The sequence below is a fragment of the Pagrus pagrus genome (genome assembly GCF_965226575.1).
Source record: "Pagrus pagrus genome assembly, chromosome: 21".
NCBI classification, from domain to species: Eukaryota; Metazoa; Chordata; class Actinopteri; order Spariformes; family Sparidae; genus Pagrus; species Pagrus pagrus.
In genome coordinates, this window is record NC_140208.1 from 1,887,115 (window position 1) to 1,893,884 (window position 6,770).

General features: G+C 44.9%; 1 long non-coding RNA gene across 1 annotated transcript; it reads left to right on the top strand.

Annotated features, from left to right (window-relative positions):
- Positions 1 to 60: 60 nt before the first annotated feature.
- Positions 61 to 3,662, top strand: LOC311250070. Its single transcript, XR_014621242.1, has 2 exons — positions 61 to 205; positions 1,418 to 3,662. It is a non-coding gene; the product is annotated as an uncharacterized lncRNA (long non-coding RNA).
- Positions 3,663 to 6,770: the final 3,108 nt, after the last annotated feature.

A 6,770-nucleotide genomic window follows, 5' to 3' on the forward strand; every position in this document is an offset into this window, starting at 1 on the left:
CTCCCCCGACCCACGTGACTGCAGAGCCTCTATCTACGGCGCTGGAAGCCCGACCGGAGAAAAGAGAGGCGAGGGATGGAGATGGAGATGGAGATGGAGAGAGATGGAGGGATGGATGGGAGCCGGTGCGCACGGCGGAGGAGACGGGGTGAGAGGGTGTAAGACGCAGGGGCAGTGGCGCCACGGACGGACACTCGCTTGCTCGGTAGGTTTTGCAGTGCGAGGCGGGCACTGTGGATGAGGGGAGGTCGTCGGTGCCGGTAATGAACTTGCGACAGTCGGGCTTCACGTCTCACGCGTTGGACGCGCTCTCTGCTCCGCCTGAAGTTCGCCCGTTCAGCGCTGACAGGAGGACCCGTCACCACCGCATCGCAGCGTTGCCATGAAGCTGTTGCATGCGCTGGATGTACCCGGTGTGTTGCGCATACATCGCATCACTCTGCTCGTGTTTGTGACTTCGGTGTCTGTGCGTAAATTAAACACACTGTTGTTTTCGACCCGATTTCCCTTTTCTCGTGATGGAAGGACGGGAAGGAAGATGTGGCAGTTCTCCAGCAGATAACACGACCAACTTAATCTCAACAGAGGGTGACCGTGTAGATGAGTTGCAGATGGCTGAGTGAATAACGGATCAGGCGTGACATCGGAGTGAAGCGGTGTTTTCGCCCCCGGCAGCTCGCAGAGGATGACGCGCGGCGCACGGAGAGGAGAGGAGAGGAGAGTGTCCGAGCGGGTTCCACTTTAACGCTGATCTCTCTGCGCTCTGAGTGAAAACACACCGGACATTCGTTACATGTTCAGCTGTCATGTTGCGCTCAAGCATGCGGATAAAAGGCAAGAGGAGGCTTTGGCGTCGCCGCGTGCGTAAAATCTTCCCAGCGCCGCTCGGAGGAAGCTCCAGGAGCAGAGAGGGAGCGGTGAGGAGGACCAGCGGGTCGCGATAGCAAGGGTTTGGGAAGGAGTAGCTGGGATTAAAGGGGAGACGGACTCCTCAGCTCCGGGGCAAAGGAGGAGAGGACACGCAGCAGAGGAGGAGAGGAGGTGAGGAGGAGAGGAGGGAGGAGGTGAGGAGGGAGCAGGTGAGGAGGTGAGGAGGGAGGAGGTGAGGAGGAGAGGAGGAAGGAGGTGAGGAGGGAGGAGGTGAGGAGGGAGGAGGTGAGGAGGTGAGGAGGGAGGAGATGAGGAGGTGAGGAGGGAGGAGGTGAGGAGGGAGGAGGTGAGGATGCAGCCAGGGGACTTTTGCCGCCTGCAGGTTTCTCACCGTGGTAAACTGGATCTGCTGCAGGTTCGGGTTCGACACTCTGCTCAGGTTTAATGAACTCTCGGGTGTGTTTGTCTTCTGTAGCCTGAAGCCTGTGACCCATCCTCGGTGTGTGTGCATGTGACGTCACTCACCTTTCCCGTGATGTCATTCCAGGTACGCCAACAGAACCTGCGGGTAGAAGACGGACAGCTGAAGATTACTACACTTGACCTTACAATTAAAGGATATTTCTTGCGAATGAATACGACTCAGAAATGTCTTTTAATTGTTCGGCCAAGTCTAGTTCGGCGAGATGAAGCCTCACAGAACCTCTGGAGGCGGTGGAGCCTGCAGGGTTTCAGCACCACGCCGGACCGGACAGCTCCTCTGGAGTCATCCACAGACTTACTACAGCACAAAATATGGAGTCCTGGGAGGGACAAGTGTAGCCGTCACAATATTACTCATTGATGATTGATTAATGAAGATATTACATTATGTGTGATCAGCTTCCAGTTCAATAATGTCATCTGTTTTAACCTCAGCAAGTTTTTATCAAATCAAATTTCACAAAACTGTTTTTTGTTGCAGAAAATTGAAGAAAAGTTGGAAATAAAAAACAAAACAGAGACATCGGCTAAAGAGGGAAGTCAGAAACTGACAAAGCTAAAAAAATTGTTTTTTATGATCAGAGTTGCAACAATATGAGCTTCTTAATGTCACGAGTATCGTCTCACGGTTTAATGATACTACGGGTTTGTTATTATAATCAATAACGAGCCTTAAAGCTGCAATATGTACAACTTTTAGTTTAACACATTAACAGGTGAACTAATATAATCAACAACAGGTGAAGAAACAACAGTTGTGACTTTATGTCGATGACGTCTTTGTATTTTGTCGCAGAGATATCTTCTGAAGTTAGCATGCTAAGTAGCTAGCTCCTAGAGGCTTTGTTCCAATTACAAACAACACCAGCGCTCCCTCCGAGCTCCGAGCTCCCGGTCCGGGCGGAGTCAGCCAGTAGAACCACTAGCTGCACGGCTAACTGAGCTAACGAGCTAATGAAAGTTAGCAGAAATCGGTGCTTTCTCTGATGATATGCTGCCCCCTATCTGTTCGGAGAATGAAGTGTGGAAAGTTGTTACATATTGTACCTTTTCTTGTTTTATTTAATGAAACCTTTTTCACAACTTTTAAAGATATCTTCCTGACAGGTATAAAACTTGAAGTAAACTAGAAATATATGTTGTTTTTTTTACAGTAGAGTTGGAGATAAGTAAATGAAGATGATACGATAACTTCGCCGTCCACCTTGAAGCTGGTTTACAGCTGCAGCCCTAATGAAATATTTGACTCAGACTGTAATTTATTTCATCTTTATGTTATTAAGTGATATTTTAAACTAATCAGCCTGTTAGAGACTCCACAGCTCCCCCTGAATGAATGAAGTGTCATCTGGAGGCCTGGATGTTGTTGGGCTAAAATAAATCTGCTTTTGGAGGAAGCGTGTGAGTCAGAGTGAAAACTGTTGGATTCCTCTTTAACTTTGTTCCTGACTGAGTCTCTTTGCGCTGACGAGACTCTCAGCTGATCAGTGAACCTGATGACGGACTCTGATGAGTGCGTTCAGTCATGGCTGATGTCACCTGGACGCTGTGGTGCGTTCAGGGTTTCCCTGGAGACTCTTCGCTGTCACTCACACATTCATTTATTCACAGGAAAGTAATTTACTGTTCGGGCTCAAATCAATGCGATCGATCGGTATCCGTGTTAACGCTTTTTTAATTATTCTCATAACTCTAATTCTGATGGCACCGAATGATATAATCAACCTGAACACTGTATTTATCATCAGCATCCATTCATCCCTTCATCACAAGCATCGGTGTCACGAGTCTCATCACTCCTATCAAAGTCAATACTCATCAATAATCCTGAATATCATCATCTTTATAATCATAATCATGATCAGCGTTTTAATATAATCCTAATTCTTGTGTGTAATGATGCTCTCATCTTCATCATCCTCAACATTTTACAGCATGTATAAAATATATAGAGAAACAACACTTACAGTACATTGTAGTTATTATTATTTATATTAAAACTTGTATACATGTTGGTTATTATGTATTTTATACGACAGTAATCATACAACATTAATATAAGAATACTTTGGTGTATTATTAACTCTTTATGTTTCAAAGTGACTTATTTTAAACACAGCCGGTGCAGCAGGTCACTGGTGGAACATCACACCTCCTACTGGCGACACGCTGCTACTGCGATGCTTTTACACTGAAGGGGAACACAGAGAAGAAGAGAGGAAGTAATGTGAATGGAAACAGTTTTCATAATAAGACGATGCATGTTGAACACATGACATGAACAGTAATTAAATTCAAGCATTAATCAATCAAACACTCTGTGTTTCTTTACAGTATTGATTCAAAAAGTATATTGTCTCAAGTATTTGTACTTTACTTGAGTACTTCATATTCATCTTCCACCACATCTGAGAGGATAATTCTGTATTTCTTTACTCTATTTCATTTGTCTGACAGCTTTCAGATTACAGCTTTTCACATCCTTCCCAGTGAAACCCACCAACCTCCACACGCGTTGATTTAATGAACTGAAGGATGAAATGTTCCTTTAATGTGAAAACATTTTACTGAGTAGGTTTTCACCATATTTACAATATTTTCACCACTTTACTTGAAACTGAAGCCGTTTATCGTTTTCTCCAAAGCCACCAGACTTAATGACAAAAACAGCAACTTTAGTCTGATAATACTTACATACATTTATTTAAGTATTTCAGTGTTTCACTCGACTATCTAAGTATTTCTTCCACGACTGGTTTACTTTACACCCAATGATTGTGACAGTTATAACTTCCTCTACAGCGGCAACAGTCACACGAACAGTTAAAGGAGCAGTATGTAGCTTTGGAGAAGAAAACTTTAAACTCAGAATTTTAATGTTTACAAGATGAATGAGCTAATAAAGCAAAGTAAGTGAATAAACGAGCCGTCCTCAGAGGAAAATAAGGTCCCAGAACACTGTTTGAAGCTAGAAAAGTGGCAGGGTCCGCCACATTTAATGATATGTGATGAAACATGACTTCACAGCCTCATGCTGAGCTTCAGGAGGTGTAACTCAACTCAACTCATAATATCTGTCGTGTCTGGATGAAGACCATCTCCACCATCTAAACACTTTAAACACATGAGTTTGCCTCTGGGAGCGAGCAGCGAGTGTCTCCAGTAAATCTGCAGCTTCATTCAAAGTGAAGTCTCACTCGTGTTGATTATTGCATAAGATGAAACGTCTGAAGAAGAAGAAGCTACTTTCTTTCTCCCTCGATGGAAACTTTATCTTCAGCCGGTGCTTTTAGCTCAGCAGCTGACGACTCAGCTGATCACATCGTCGTCTCTCTATCACCTGATGTCGTGTCAAATGTCGGCCCAGAAATCAGCCGCTCACCCTGAAAAGACTCCTCACCCTCCAGAAATAAACCCTCGCTCCTCTCGCTCCTCTCGCTCCTTCCATCTGTTTTGTCGGCGGTAACTCCAGCGTGGATGACAATCTAATTGCATCCTCATCTCTCTCCGGTTTAATGGGCTGTCAGGTAGCATCATTACACTCTTTCATTGCTTCCCTGCGCAGCTCACATATAGACAATAACTGATGATGTGTGTGTGTTTGTGTGACGGGGGGAAGTGGGAATTGTTTGCGGTGTGTGTGAGACCATACAGTGTCTGAAAATCAGCTACTACAGGTGAGTACAGATGTGTGCACGTTCTAACGTTTCCAGATTTATGAGCACCAAATGTCCTGAAAGGATAACACAGCTAGAAAACTGTTCAGGAGGCGTTTTGGATCAACTCTTGGAGGAGCAACCCAAAGAAAGCCTGAATAAAGGCTGGCAAGGTTCACACCTGTGAACCACAGGTATGTTGAAACTTTGAATGTGAAATAAAGGAAAAAGAACCAAGGTCTTGTCTGTAACCTCCTGGTTTGTCCGACTGGAAATCGTACCAAGGTGAGCTGTACAAGGTCTCCACATCCCGTCAAAAATATCTGGTTTGTTGCCCCATCACAGCTGGAAAATGTCCTGACAGCTAGTCTGAAATGTCAGATTTTCTTATTCCTGGCTGTAAAATGTCTCAAAGTCTTGTTAAAAATGTCCGATTTTGTTGGCCGAACATAGCTGGAAAATATTTTCGACGTCTCATCAAAACATCTGGTTCTGTTGCTACAAACACGGCTGGAAATTGTCCTTACGTCTTGTTGAAACTATCCGGTGGTTAACACTTCCACATATTGAAACTGTCTCAGACAGTCGGTTCTTTGGCCACGATGTCTTGATGTTTCTTGTTGTAACGGTCATGACGTCTCTTCATGTGCTTTCACTGTAAGTAATGACTGATAAAATCCACAGTCCTCATTCTGCAGGAGACCGTCCTCATCAGAAGAACCAACATGTAGTCAACTGAGAGACTGAGAAAGTTTTCCTAAACACACTGCAACTGTACGACGAAGGTCTGCGACGGTCACATTGTTTGGGAACAGTGATATCTGTCTTTTGAGGCTCAACATATTCAGCTGTTTGAGTTTGAGATGTAGAAGTTTATCTGATGTGACCCGTCAGCAGTCTGAGATCATCAAATCGAGTATCTTCTGAGGTAAAAACGGTCTTTGTCCAAAATCCGAGTGTTCCCTTGATGTTACGCGGAGCAGAGGAGGAGAAAAGGCTTTTTATGTCTGAATGAAGTTCAGCAGAGTGGTAAGACAAACATGTACATGTTGATTTCAGAAGACTCGGAGGAACATTTGGCTGCCGACTGCGCCACACTGTTCCCTCGACCACCAGCGGAGGAGCAGTAATCAACTTTTCCAAACAAAGCAATAATGTTGTGCAGATTAGGCTGAGCCGCGGGGAGCAGCAGACAGATCAGATCACATCCATCAGCAGTGAGACGGCTGTCTGAGGCCGACTGCAATAAGACTTCTGAGCAGGAAACCGTGTCGTGAGCGTGTGTGTGTGTGTGTGTGTGTGTGTGACTGTAAGTGTGTGTGTGTGTGTGTGTGTGTGTGTGTGTGTGTGTGTGTGTGAGTGTGTGTGTGTGTGTGTGTGTGACTGTAAGTGTGTGTGTGTGTGTGCAGGGCTGTGACTATAAATACTCCTGTCACTGTAACTGAGCAGCTGTTTCATGTGTTTGTTTGAGTAAAGTCTAAAAATAATTTAACTTCCACATCAGGAGTTTTTGACGACGCACTGAACTCGTGTATTTTTGGAAAGGTAAGAATCAGAGGCCGGCGCACTGATCTGCTGTTCGCTGTCAGTCAGGAACACTTCAGTTTGCTTTGAAGAAGCTCTTTTCTCTCCGAGGATGATCTGTGAGGAAGATCACATGTGAAGACCGAACTTCACTCCTTTTAAACTAGTTTGGAAGAAGAGAATAAGATTTAAATAATTCACTTCTCCTGTTCTGAAGGTTGACACCGGCAGCTGCGT